This window comes from Neovison vison, chromosome 5, assembly GCF_020171115.1.
Source record: "Neovison vison isolate M4711 chromosome 5, ASM_NN_V1, whole genome shotgun sequence".
In the NCBI taxonomy this organism is placed as follows: domain Eukaryota; kingdom Metazoa; phylum Chordata; class Mammalia; order Carnivora; family Mustelidae; genus Neogale; species Neogale vison.
The window spans coordinates 90,229,460-90,245,191 of NC_058095.1; the positions used below are offsets into that span (position 1 = coordinate 90,229,460).

General features: G+C 38.3%; 1 protein-coding gene across 1 annotated transcript in view; it reads right to left on the reverse strand.

Moving 5' to 3' along the window:
* LOC122906955 (ubiquitin carboxyl-terminal hydrolase 12) overlaps positions 1-15,732 on the reverse strand; it is a 102,713-nt gene that overhangs the window by 48,926 nt on the left and 38,055 nt on the right. The window lies entirely within an intron of this gene.

Genomic DNA, 15,732 nt, shown 5'->3' on the forward strand with positions numbered 1-15,732 from the left:
CACATGCCACTAAACGGGCTCCAAACATAGCTGGAAGGGAAACGACAGCAATACTGAAAACCCAACTCTAATATGGTGACTTGAAAACTCCCAAGAAAACATACCACCACCTACATAAAACTGATACGGTATGACTCACAAAATACCTGAACACCACTTGGCAAAGTCACACACAAGACAACATACACGCTATGCCTCCTCCGAGGCGCTGACTCAAGGTTAAGCTACCTCTGTGCCCAGAAGCCCATCCCTGTTGTTTCCTGACTGAGCTCCGCTCCAGGACTTGGGAAGCCCAACCTCTGTTAGAGGACACATCCTCAACTTCCTGATTGCAAGTACTGATTAAAGAGACCTGGTGGACTGGTGGTCAAATTCTACCAAAACAAGACATTTCCTTTAACATCGTCCTGCCCTCCAGCACTTGTATATAAACATGACAGTGCCTTTATTTTTTTTTTAATTTAGGACTTATTTTAGGCTTTCTACAAAACCTTCATATAATCGCTAGTTTACAGGTACCATTTATTTCTCATCTGGCCATCCACTGTTTCAGAACAACATCAAATTCAAATATTTCAGCAGCTACAAGATCTACTGAACATATCTGTCTTGGTGCGAATGTTAGAAGCCCCTCTCCTCATCCCCGCCAGCACAAGTTATCATGTCATAAAATTTCCTCAAATATGTTGAAAAAAAATCCGTAAGCCCAGATGTTTACCACCTACTCTAAGAACTAATACTTGTTTATTCAAATAAGTATAACCCCTTCCCCACAAAACAGAAGGGCAGGGGAGAAGGCAGGGGAAGGAGGAAAAAGAAGAAAGGTTCTATTACCCAAAATACAACGTTATTACATCTTTTTATGTGGAACAGTAAAATGCCAGTACATGTAACTCAGGAAAGCATTTCTGGCCCTTAGGATGAACACAGTAACACATGAACATTGTCTCTCCAATGTAATGCATCACACACCACAGACCGTGTATTCTAACCATGCCAGAGGATCCACTTATTCCCGCCCCTCCATCACAGATTTTCATGCCTGCTTAGAAAATCCTCCAGCTGTCCTGCATCCTCAAAGTAAGTCTCACTATGGATCAAGTTATTAGCTTCTCTGCACCTTGGTTTCCTTAACTACAAAAGGAAAATGTCACCAACTACTTCAGAGGATAGCTACAAGGAAAGGAATTTAAACCTCTATAAAAGCGTCCAGCAGTGTCCCCAAAATATTGGTTCCCTTCTTTGCCTTCCCTTCAAATTCAAGGGGGGGAAGAAAGCTACTCTCATTAGCCAGTAATGTTAATAAATATCTGCTCCATGCAACAGAGAAGAAAACAAGTCAGAAGAAAGATGAGATAGCTTTAAAAATAATAATAATAATAAGATATTATTAAAAAAATAGATTTCCTCACTCAGGCCAATTCCACCAAGTGGCTCAGAGGTACAGTCACTGTACTCTCCAGAGGCTGATAATAAAGCAAAACCACAATCCAATCAGAGATCTGGGAAGAGGATGCTAAGTGTGATAAAATGGAAACAGCCATACACCATAGCCATTGAACCTTTCTGGATTTATGAAGCTTCATTTGCAAAATAAAAGGGTCCATCTCCTCACTGATTTTCAAAAACCCCAGCCCCCAGTTTATCTGTTGGGTGTTCAAGTAATCCTGTACCCAAATTAAGGTTTTCACAGCTAAGCCTGTTTAGAAAATTAAGACTAGGTAATTTCCAATTCAACATTCTACCATTACCAATCACTTTTACCAACATTTCTGAGAACATTTACTATACCAACACAAAACTCCATGGAGGGCCAAGCCAACCAATAATACATGCCAAACAACACAGTTCAAAAGAGAAAGATCAGAGCAACAGATGGAAAAGGGAGCAGATCCAAATGGAAAGTTCAAAGAGAGAATGGAATTTACTTTATGACAGTTCTAAATTAAAGGACAGCATAGTAACATATACCTTACCATGATAATGATGCTGTATAATGCAGATTCTGTGACGGTGGAGGATAGTCTTTCGGCATGAACTCAAGATTTTCTCTGCAGAAACAATCAGAGTACATGTTTCTACCTCTAGCTGAAAGCTAACTACAAATGCAAAGAGGAGAGGAAGTAATTCGGTTTCTGATGACTGGTTCTCAACACTAGAGTTTGGTATAGCTGGGGAGAAAGAGCCACCAAGCCAAATGTTTGCTGTAGAATTTTTAGTATCTTCAAAAGAGTTCTCAACGTCATCCCTTGAGGATGTTGTTGAAGGTTGACAAACCCTATCGTGTCAAATAATGGTCAACCAGCAACCTCAGGGTTTAAACTGAACCTAGAACAAGTCAATATTCAATAATAATGGCTCTGAACAATTCTCCATCCTTACAACACTTGAGAAATAAGATCCCACTACAATTAACAGTGGTTTATTGCATTAGTGTTGCTTTCCCAGAATAAAGGAAAGAAATGTTGGATTCTCAGATTAGAATTTCTGCTCTAAAGCTTTCATAGGTATCAGGATTCTTCTTATTGTATGAGTACATGACACACAGAGAAGGAAGAAGACATTCTTTTCTGATTGTTGTCTCCATTTTTGTAACTTACACAAAAGATTACTTTAGAGTCAGTACCTATTACTACAGAATTCATCATAAAGAAGCAATGATGTATCCATGACCCTCCTGATGAGAACAATGAGGTGGATGAATTTTAGTATTAAAAAACTAGTAATTTACTGAGCTGGTGAGAAAATGAGGAATCCACAGAAAACAAAAAACAAAATGATGGGAGAACCCTGGGAGACAGGCCAAATGCCAAAGAGAGATTTTACAGTGAGGGTATGTGTCAACACTAGTGACCTTTATACTCTTTTCTGACAGCTGAATGAAAGAGAGTGCAGGGAAGGCTAAAACTTGGGATGACAGGAAGGCCAACAAAAGACCTGGGCGTGACACTAAGATTCTAAAAGGGCTGGTCTTCATGTCAGGGGGAGCAAGAAATAATCCTGTACCACAAAAGGCAGCAAGGAAACATGCGTGACATGTGCTTGGCACTGGGGGTGGAAGATAGCTTCCAAAAATTCATAACCCCAAGTTGACCCTCATGAAAGACTGTAACCCAAATCCACACAAGCTGCATGATCTTAAACCAAACCACTCAAGCAGATACTGTAATTCAAAGAGACCCTGAGTTGATGGTGCCCTCTCCACCTGGCAACCAACAGAATTACAAGTTCACTCTGGGAGCTGAAGTTAATCCACCCCACAAAAAATTCCCACAAATAAAACTCCAAGAGATTTGAGTTCACAATCAAAACTCATACACACATACACAAAACAAGAAAATAAAGCGCTATGAATAAAAGCCAGCAGAAACACAGACAGCAGAATTAGACTCTCAAAATACTAAATACCAGAATATTTCAGACAGGACACAAAACAAATGCTTAATATGTGCCAAGAAATAACAATTGCTTGATTATAAGAACAGAGATGAGACTCAAAGCTGATGCAGGTTTTTTTAAAAGAACTGAATCAAACTTCTAAATATAGAGGCACCTGGGTGGCTCAGTGGGTTAAGGCCTCTGCCTTAGGCTCAGGTCATGATCTCTGGGTCCTGGGATGGAGCCCGGCATCAGGCTCTCTGCTCAGCAGGGAGCCTGCTTCCCTTCCTCTCTCTGCCTGCCTCTCTGCCAACTTGTGATCTCTGTCTGTCAAATAAATAAAATCTTTAAAAAAAAAAAAAAACTTCTAAATATAAAGGTTACAATAATTGAAACTAAAAGCTCAATGGTAACTATAGAAGGCAGTAAAAAAATGGAAGTTGGGGAGAAGGACAGATGAACAGGCAGAGCACAGAGGATTTTTAGGGCACTGACAATATTCTGTATAATACTGTAATGATGACTAGGTCATTATACGTTTGTTTAGGCTGTATACCAAAAGTAAACAGTATCATAAACTTGGACTTTAGGTGATTACGATGTTTCAGTGCAGTTCATCAGTTATGTCAAAAAGTACCAGTCTGGCAGGGGACGCTGATAATGACAGAAGCTATGCACACGTGGAGCAGAGCTTTACGGAAAATCCCTGTACTAGCCCCCAAGAAGAGAAAGTCTTAATAAGATAATTAGTCAGAAAAGAGAAAAAACTCAACGGCTAGGCCTAAGAATCCAGGTTAATAGTAACTAATATTTTTTCTTTTTCTTAAATGGAGCCCGAAGTGGGGCTTGAACTCATGACCCTGAGATCAAGACCTGAACTGAGACTTAAGAGTTGGACCCCTAACTGACTAAGCCACCCAGGCTCCCTGGGTAGTATTTTTTAGTCAATATTCCTGTCAATATAATGCTAGAAATTCAAACTAACATTTTTATTAAAAACAGGAAATGTTGCTTTACAGAAAATATTTCATGGAAGAATGGGTTGGATCAGTTGGGGAGCTGCTGCAGCAAGACCACGGTACACTATTATGGCACTGACCTAGGAAAGGTACAGACTTGGGACTCTCTGGTCCCAGCCTTGTCACTAACTAGCTGAAACAACTTGAGGCAAAAGGCTTCTCTCTCTGGACCTTGGTTATCTCATAAGTAAGACCTCAAAATCTACAGCACCTCCCATCCCCATGTGTCTAGCAATGTGTGAATCTATTGGTTGTTCTGATCTCAGACATTAAGGAAAAAAGTTTGGAGAGTCTATTAAACACCAAACATCAAGTTCTGAAGAAAAGGTAGGATATATTATTACATCCCCAGAAACAGTCATCCAATCCAAGAATTTGCGGGTCGTGGAGTAAGTGTCTCCTTCGACCTGCCTACTATGAATTCTTAGAAAGCTAAGCAATCTTTCTTTTTCATGCCAAAAAATAACCATCCAAGTAAAAGAAGAGTAAGTTCTATAAGGCTGTCTTTGACCTATCATTCTGAAGATACCACCTGCAAAAAGGAAAAAACAAAAGAACCCAGGGGGAGGCTGTTTCTGGTTGAGTAATTTTTACATGGTCAACCACGGAAACCACACCCTCTCTGACCACCCTCCACTCTGCCATTATGAGAAAGACACAAGACAACACATTATTACATTTGAGCAAGAAATAAAAAACCAGTAAATTGTAAAAAGATGAATATCTACTACCTAGAAAATATACTTATCAAGATACTTCCTTTTTTTATACTAAACAGTTGCAATGAACAATTAGTTCCCAGACAACTTTCTGTTTAAAACAAATATGATAAAATACATTTTTCCCACTCTTCTGTTTCAAATCATATCTTTGAATCCAGTGTTTATCATTCCGAGTGTAACACTGGAGGGTCACACCAGGTCAGTACCCAAAGGAGAACTGCCAAAACAGGCAGGAAAGGCTTCCCAAAGAGGAGACAATCAAGTGACCTTGGTAAAACTAGGAAAAATTCTAAAGGCACAGGAAGAGCCCATATGAGGATATGAACACAACAGAGACAAAGCGAATTTGAGCAGTGAAAGGATGAATCCAAAATTGAGATGATACAAGAAGCAAATATTTTAACTCAAAGAATGGAAAAGAACAGAAGGCTAAAAGCCCACACCTGTTCTCCTGGAAGATACTGTGTCCCTGAAATTGTATCAGCGACAACAAAAATCTGTATTAAAAAAAATTTTTTTTTCACAGGCATCATAAAAATCATCTCAAAACAGTCTTTCATAAAAGGTGAAATTCACCAAGTATCGGAGTATCTACTTTCTCCCCAGTCCTGTGCAAAAAGTGGTAGAGCATGACTGTCAAATTGTAATACCCATTTAGTGGACAGTGAAATCAGTGTCTCTACCATTTGGATCTACCATCTTCAGTAAAACAGAAGAGGTCATGGTATATCTCTTTATGAATGAACAATGGTGTGTGAAACTTTTATTCCAATAATTAAGTACGTGTATATTAGATCATCTAACTGTAAAACCGATTTCCACTGTGAGTTAATTTTTTTAATCTTTTTGAAGATTTTATTTATTTATTTGAGAAAGACAGCAGAAAGGAAGAGAGAGGGAGAAGCAGACTCCCTGCTCAGCAGGGAGCCTGATGTGCGGCTCAATCCCAGGACCCTGGGATCATGACCCAAGCAGAAGGCAGTTGCTTAACTGACTGAGCCACCCAGGCACCCATCCCTTGTGAGTTTAAATAAAAGAAGTTTTGATATATACAGTGCTACCAAAGATTTAAAAGGGTAAGAAAGAATCGTGAAGTCAAGATCCAATTGAGGAGTATACAGTGAATAAAAATTGGTTTTTCATGAAACCACATAGAAAATGATTACAAATAAATTTAAAGTTACAGAGGGGAAAACAAATGTCAAATTATGTTAGTATGCAGTATGTACTATAGGCTATCAGGACAGGAATGACTCTGGGAGCTGCAGAATTGGGGAAAGACTTTATAAACAGATGTAACTAAAAGAGCCAAGCCTTGAATTTTCCTTCAGAGGTACTTCGATTCTAGCTTTACAGGCTGTTGAAACAAGAGCCCAGAGAATATGAGTAGACACTTAACCATTCCAAATGCTGGCTGTGCCATGACTGAGTAATGGCTTGTAAGCAGGAGGCCTGCCTTCCTGGCCTAGTAGGAGCTAAGCACAGCGTCACCGTCCAGAATCACTCTGCCTTGCTTTTCTCATCAGCAAGGTAAGAGAGACCAGATTTATGACATCTACTGTGAATCTAAAATGTTATAATTCTAAGACAGCAGCAACATGGATTCACAATCACGGTGTGAACTTAAGGCAAAACAGTTCACACCCTTGTGCTCCAATTTCCAAATGTGGAAAACAGGGAGGATGAAACCCTTACGTCTTATGGCCTGTTTCTAAAAACTGTATAGAGTATTTAGAACAATGTCTGGCACGGTAGGCACTAAACCAATAGTTTCTTTATTCCTTCTTAGTCCCAACTTCAGATCAACCCCCCAAGAGACTGACACTGCCAAAATAACTGAGAAAGTATCTGGACACTCCACACTGGTGCACCATCATTCCAAGAATCTTGGTCTAGGACCTCTACAGTGGCCTCCTCTGGTTTTAACTCGGCCATCAAAGAGAAAACATGCTCCACAGAAAGTACATGGGCTTCTTAAGATTGGGCCAGGCCTAAGAGTGGCAAGGCCCCCTCGAAGCATGTCACAGAGGGTGGCAAGTACTGTCTGAGAATCCGAGATCAGCACAAAGCAAAGCCAACCCTGGCAAGACATCACATGGTATAAATGGTACACACAGAGAGGGTGGGATGGTCTCCAACACAAATGGAGAACTCAAAACACCTTCATATCCCCGAACTACTATACAACCAATTATCAACCTCTGGAAATCAATCACACTCCCGAAGGGCTCTGGCCTCTGTTACCATCACAGGTCTTCTGAAAGCCCTCTTTGTAAGTTCCATGGAGGAGACGCCATATAAACTTTTTACCCAATGGTGCATATGTACATGTTCATGTGTACCTCCAACTTCCCTCTATCTTCCACAGCACCCCCAAAATCTTCAACCCAGCAGGGAAGACTTCTGGCAAGTTTTCAAAGTTTTCAAGAATATAGTTCTTTTCAGAAGAAATTAAAGCAGCCTACTCCCTTCGTCAGCAGCCGCCACAGGGGCATATACACGACATGTAAGTTACACAGGTAACATTCTCCATCTAAGCAACTATGGAAAATTCAATTCTATGATTAATCACTGACCAAATGACTGCAAATTTCAATTTATTCAGTATATATAATCCTTTCCATCTAACAGTAATATATACACAAACACACCATATAAGAGACAGAAGCTAAGCAAGTTACATATCTGAATCATTATAATTCAATGATAAATGACCAAACCAAAAACATCAGACAGGTTATTTTCACCTCCAGAAGTTCACATATCCATTAGAACCTCAATATTCCTATTAGATGTTAAAAGCTATGATTTCTGTATTACTTGATCTAACATCTTCAGTGAAATGATTAGCTATATAATTCACAAATAAATGTTATTTGTAGAGAATATTTATATGTAGAGAATAAAATAAGATTCAGATTCACTTTTAAATCTTTTAAATCAGTCAAAGAATGAGAAAGTAATAACACTGACTTGGTGCCAAAAACAACAACAACAACAACAAGAAAAATCCACGTCTTTAATCGCTTAAGTGTTCACGAGACAATGAGTTACTGAAAACGCTCTCATTAATTCACCTCTGTCAGAAAGTTATGGTGGTAACACTGGGCTTAGCACAAATTACTCTGCCAAGCCTCCAATCAGCTTAACAAGAACATAATAAAGAAAATTCTCAAATATGACCAAGTTTCATATAATGGCATGCTTAATTTGAGTGAGTACACTGAATTTTACAAGTCCTATTTATATCAATACCAAAAAAACTTTCCTGAGAAAATTATATAACACTCTCACGTACAGATACACATTTAAAACATAACCATACCTGAACTCCCTTAGTGGTACCTTACTTATGACAAAAAAGGTTAAGATTTGGTTTTTACAGCCTCTCTGTGGAGATTCGCCTACTCTGGTCAAACAAATAACAAGGAATGTGACATTACTTTAAGCTCTACCATATTCTTTTCATCATTTTTCTATTCTATTTTACCAAATAATAGAACAGAATATTTTGCTCTATAAAAAATAAGGAACCCTGGACCGGTACTAGGCCAACTTTGGACACGTGACTAGGATAACTGATTATATGATAACGCTCAATCAGAAAACACATGTTCAATTCTTTTCCACTTACAAAAACGTGAACACTTCCATTTTTACAAATAATGACCTATTTGTAAAGCCTGTCACATTCCTGTGACAAAAATCACTATATAGAGACAAGGTATTAAATTGAAGGGAAATAAAAATTATTTCCTGAGTTACTGTTACTACAACAGAGTTCATACTCCAGATTCTAGAGGCTAAATGTACTCCTGCTCACCCTAATAAAAAGTAAAAATATCATCAAACTTAAACAGTTTTGTCAAACACAGACAGGAACTGACTGCAGCTGCCACCACAGCATGTCTAAAATATAACCACGGGTGGAGTGACGTCACAAAAAATTGAAGCTCCAGGGATCAATACCGCCACAAAATCATGGAAACCCATGAGAATCAACTATTTCAGAGCATTTACACCAACCAGGGGAGTGGCTGCTGAAGACAGAGGATACTCAACCCAGGTCAGAGAGTAGAGTGCATGAACCAGCAAACAGCCCCTGTCCCTCTGCCTCGCAGCCCAGGCAGGCACAGGGCCCATGTGCCTCAAGTGCTGGCTGGTGCCAGGGTGGGCAATGGGGACCTTGCCCTCCTAACATTTGGATTATGTATCTTATCATACTGGAGGCAGCCTAGGGAAACAACAGAGACACCTGCATTTGTTTCCACCCTCCTGGGCTGCATGAACTTCCCTTTCTGGATTTTTTGGGTGATGGGAGGGAAGACCTAGACATTTAAGTAAATCTCTGCCAGGTCACAAGCTGACCAAATATAACGTAAAAGAAACTGCAGTAACCACACAAAGCAAAGAATACAGGTTTTGCAAAGTCATTTTGGAAAAGTCACCACACAAAGAGATGACAGCAACCCTCAACAGCAATCACTGAGAAAGGGGAGAATCTGATTCCCAAGTCTCCACACCGTAATATTCAAATGGTCCAGTTCTCAACAAAAAGGTATAAAACGGGATGTCTGGGTGGTTCAGTCATTAAGCATCCGCCTTCGGCCCTGAGATCCAGTCCCACATCAGGCTCTCTGCTCCAAGGGAAGCCTGCTTTCCCCTCTCCCACTCCCCCTTCTTGTGTTCCCTCTCCCACTGTGTCTCTCTCAGTCAAATAAATAAATAAATAAAAATCTGTTTTAAACAGTTACAAAATATACAAAGAAACAGGAAACCATAGCACTTTGAGAGGAGAAAAAGAATTTGATAAAAACTAGATGTTAAGAATTACTAAGGTATTAAATCAATGGTCTTAAATATGCCCAAAGAACTAATAAAGGATATCAAGAAAATGCTGTATGAATAAAGAAATTAAAATTAACCAGGCAGAAGAGTCAATGAAAAAAGAATACAGAAAAATCAACGGAGGGCCCTATGGGACACCATCAAACATATCAACATGTACATCAGGAGAATCCCCAAAGACAACAGGGATGGAGGAAAAGAAGCAAGCAGTAAAAAAAAAAAAAAAAAAAAAAAAATCTGAAGGTAAAAATGGCTGGAAACCTCCCAAATTTGATGAAAGGCCTGAATCCACATATCCACGGAATTCAACAAATTGCAAGCAGGAAAACCTCAAAGAAATCCATACATTACAATCAAACTGCCAAAGGACAAAGACAGAAAAACCTTAAAATCAGCAAGACAGAAACAACTCATCACATACTAGGGATCCACAGTAAGATTAGGAGCTGCTTTTTCAACAGAGGGATGACAGGTTTTAAAGTGCTGAAAAAGAAAAAGTGTATCTTTCAGGAATGAAGAATTAGGACATTCCAAGACAGGCCTCAAGGGGATTCATTACTAGTAGACCTGACCTCCAAGAAAATGCTAGGAATCCTTTGGGCGAAGATGGGGAAGAAAAAAAAAAAAAGGCTAAGGAAATCACTCAAAGCCATATAATGAAATAAAGAACACTGGTAAATACAATAGCCAGTATTACTGTACTTTTTGCTTTTAACTCCCCTTTTCTTCATATAGGATTTAAAAAACACATTAAACAATAAATATAGATTTGTGTTAAGATGTGCACAATGTACAGATGCAGTCTGTGACAACTATATAAAGGTGGAGGGACGGGATGTACAGGCACAGAATGTTTGTGTACTCCTGAAACTGAACTGAACTGCTATTCAAACTAAGTTGTTGTAACTTTAAGACACTAATTCTGACACTAAAGAAAACTAAGAAAAAACTAAGGAATACACAGAAAAGAAGGAAATCAAAATGGTACATTAAAAGAAATGCAGTAAATACCAAAAAGGCACTACCAGAGAAATTAAAGAACAATAAAAAAATGAAAGAAACCACACAGAAAACAAATACCTAAATGCAGAATTCCTTCCTTATCAGCAATTACTTTTCAATGCAAACGGCTTCAGCTCTCTAACTAGTTGGTAGACTGGCAGAACAGATAAAAACATGATCTGGGGTGCCTGAGTGACTAACTTGGTTAAGAGACTGCCTTCCGTGCAGGTCATGATCCTGGAGTCCTGGGATCAAGTCCCACATCAGACTCCCTGCTCTGCAAGGAGTCTGCTTCTCCCTCTGACCCTTCCCTTTTTTGTTAAAGTCTTAACAAAAAAAAAAAAAAATCTAACTATAGGATGTCTGCAAATGGTAACTAAAAAAGGGCCAAAGGGATGAAAGCTATTATCAGACAAAATAGATTTTTTTTTAAAGATTTTATTTTTATTTATTTATCAGAGCGAGAGAGAGGGGAAGAGAGCGAGCACAGGCAGACAGAATGGCAGGCAGAGGCAGAGGGAGAAGCAGGCTTCCTGCTGAGCAAGGAGCCCGATGTGGGACTTGATCCCAGGACGCTGGGATCATGACCCGAGCCGAAGGCAGCTGCTTAACCAACTGAGCCACCCAGGCGTCCCCAGACAAAATAGATTTTTAAGTCAAAAAAAGTTATATGTACACCTGAAACCAACATAACATTGTGTGTGAAATACACCAAAAAAAAAACTTAGGACAATTCTGTATTATATACTTGAAAGATCTAAGAAAGTAGATCTTAAATGGTATCAACACACACACACACACACACACACAGCAATTATGTGCAGAGTGGGAGGTGGTAACTAATCTTCAGGTGGCAATCATTTTGCAATACACAGAGGTATCATATCACCACCTTAAACTTCCATAGGTCATATGCTGATATCTCAGTAAAGCTAGGGGAGAGGGGAAGATAAGAGACAAAGAACATTACATACTAATAAAAAAGTTTAATCCATCAAGACAACATAGCAAGCACCAATCAACAATTGACAAAACTGAGACAGTTGAAGTTGGTCTAGTGGGAGAATCCTGAACTCACTTCCTTCCGTAGACAAAACCAATCTACAGCTAATATGCAACAACTGGGGGGAGGGGGGATGAAAATTAGCTGAACAAATCCTCCACAAAAGAGGATAAAAAGGCCACATCAAGAAGGGAAATAGAGGCAGAGACACTATCTTTCCAAAAACCCCACCCCTTGTATAATGATCCACAGTCAGAAGGAGCTGAGAGGGACCTCACAAATACAAAGCTTTCCTTCAAGCACCTGAGCCCTTGGCTCAGCACTGAGCTTTCCTTCAAGCACCTGGCCCTCTGTACCAGAGACACAAACCCTTAAAACATCTGATTTGGAAAACCAGTGCGGCTTACATTCAGAAGAAAAACAGGGCTGTAGGAAACAAAGACTCTGCTCTTAGAGGGGTTGTGTGCAGACTCATTCATTCCCAGACCCAGGGCAAAAGCAGCAGATTGAAAAACACCTAAACCATGTGAAGGAGATTTATTTGCAGGCCAGAGGGAGTGGAATGATATATTCAAAGTGAAATATGAAAGGAAAAAAACTTTCAACCAAGAACTCTATCCAACAAGGTTATCATCTAGAACTCAAGGGGAGATAAGAGTCTTCCAAACAAGCAATAGCTAAAGGAATTTATTACTAAATGAACCTTACAAGAACTGTTAAAAGGACTTCTTCAAGATGGAGGGTGGGGGAGTGGAAAGGCACTAATTAGTAACAAGAAAACATAGTAAAGTAAAAATCTTACTGGTAAAGGTAAATAAACAATAAAAGTAGTGAAAATGATCACTTATAAAGCTAGTATAAGATTAAAAGAAGTAATAAAAACTAAATAAAACTTCAATAATTAAACAATACACAAAATAAAAAGATGTAAAATGTGACATCAAAAATATAAAACATAGGGGAGAAGAAGTAAAAATTGCAGCTTTAGAATGCATTCAAAACTAACTTCCCATTACCTTTAAAACAGACTGTTCTATATATGGGCTCTTACAAGTGGGTCTCAGGTAAAAGTGAAGTAAAAACCTACAGTAGGTACACAAAAGATAAGGGAAAGTATTCTAAGCGTAACACTTCAGAAAGTCATCAAAACAGGGAAGAGAACAAAAAAACATAGAAAGAAGTGAGGAGGTACAAAACATCGAAAAAACAATTTACAAAATGGCAATAAGTACAAACCTACCACTAGTTACTTTAAATATAAATGGCCAAAATTCTCCAACCAAAAGACAGAGTGACTGAAAGAATTAAACACACATACACACAACCTATGTATATGCTGCCTAAAGAAATTCACTTCGGACATTAAGACCATACAATGAGGGACGCCTGGGTGGCTCAGTTGGTTAAGCAGCTGCCTTCGGCCCGGGTCATGATCCCAGCGTCCTGGGATCGAGTCCCACATCGGGCTCCTTGCTCAGCAGGGAGCCTGCTTCTCCCTCAGCCTCTGCCTGCCATTCTGTCTGCCTGTGCTCACTTTCTCTCCCTCTCTCTCTGATAAATAAAATCTTTAAAAAAAAAAAAAAAAAAGACCATACAATGAAAGCGAAGGGATGAAAATATATATACCATACAAATGAAAACTAAAAGGTAGTGGGGTATCAAGCAAAATAGCCTTTAAACACAGGGACCAGATATTACATAAAAATAAAGAAATCAATTAAACAAGAAAATACAACATTCGGAAATATTTATGGACCCAACACAGGAGTACCTAAATATATAAGGCTAACATTAACAAACCTAAAGGGAGAAACTGACAGCAATACGATAGTGAAGGACTTTAATAGTCCATTTACATCAATGGATAAATAACCCAGACCAAAAAAAAAAAGAAAAAAAAAAAAAAAACCAGTAAGAAAATAACAGCCTTAATCAACACATACGATTAGATTAACTTAATAAACACATATAGAACATGCCATCCAAAAGCAGAATAGACAATTTTCTCAAGTATTCATGAAACAGTCTCAAAAACAGATTTTAACCATGCAAGTCTTAATAATTAAAGAAAACTGAAATCATATCAAGTATTTTTTTCCAACCATAACAGTGTGACTAAAGAGCAATTATAAGAAGAAAATAAAACCAAAATATCACAAATACATGGAGAAAAAAACAACAAGTTCCAGAACAACCAATGGGTCAATGAAGAAATCAAAAGAAAAAATTTAAAAAACATACCTTGAAACGAATTAAATTGGAAATATAACACACCAAAATCTATGGGATGGAACAAAAGCAGTTCTAAGAGGTAAGATGACAACAATACAAGTCTAACTCAAGAAACAAGAAAAATCTCAAATACGCAATCTAACTTTATACCTAAAGTAACTAGAGGGGCGCCTGGGTGGCTCAGTGGGTTAAGCCGCTGCCTTCGGCTCAGGTCATGATCTCGGGGTCCTGGGATCGAGTCCCGCATCGGGTTCTCTGCTCAGCAGGGAGCCTGCTTCCCTCTCTCTCTCTGCCTGCCTCTCTGTCTACTTGTGATCTCTCTCTGTCAAATAAATAAAAATAAAAATCTTTAAAAAAATAAAATAAAATAAAATAAATTAAAAAAAAAATAAAGTAACTAGAAAAGGAAAAACTAAGGCCAGACATAGTAGGAAAAAAAATAATATAAATCATAGCAGAAATAAAATAGAGACAAAAATTAGAAAATATCAATGAAATGAAGAGTCTCTTTTCCTTGAAAAGATAAAAAATAAAAACTGACAATGCTTTAGACTCACTAAGAACAACAGAGACAGAGCTCATATAAATAAAATTAGAAATGAAAAAGACGTTACAAATGATACCAAAGAAATACAAAGGATCTAAGAGACTATTATCAACAATTATATGCCAACGAATTAGACAACCTAGAAGACATGAATAAATTCCTGGAAACATATAATCTTCCAAGACAGCATCCTGAACAAACAGGAAGTCTAAGAAGACTGACTACTTGTAAGGATACTGAATCAATAATCAAAATCCTCCCAACAAGCAAAAGTCCAGGATCAGATGTACTTTGCTGAGAAATTCTACCAAACGTTCGAAGAATATTTAATACCTAGCCTTCTCAAACTCTTCCGAAACTGCCAAACCCATCTTTCAAGGCCAGCATTGCTGATATAAGAACCAAATAACAACACACACACACACACCCCAATAAAAAAGAATGAAATCTTGTCATTTGTAACACAAAGATGGACCTTGAGATTATTACGCTAAGTGAAATAAGTCAAACACAGTAAGGCAAATACCACATGCTTTCACTTTTATGTGGAGCTGAGAAAAAAATAAAGCAAAACAAAACCAAACTCACAGACACAGATAACAGACTGGAGACTGCCAGTAGTGGTGGGGGGGGATGGGTAAAACTGGTGAAGAGGATCAATAAAATAAGTAAGTTATGGAAATGTAATGTTCCTCATGATGACTAAGTCAATAATATTAAACTGCATATCTGAAAGTTGCTGAGAACAGATCTTGAAAGTTCTTAACACAAAAAAAAATTCTTTTGTAATCCTTTATGAAGACAAATAGAAACTACACTTACTGTGAGGACTACTTCACAATGAACATCAAATCATGATGTTGTATACCTGTACATTAGAGGCCAATCCTACCTCAATTAAAAAATAAATTTTAAAAACTGACAAAATTGAAGGGAAAGGGGAAGTTGTACAATAGATGGGTAACTCAATATTCTCATTCA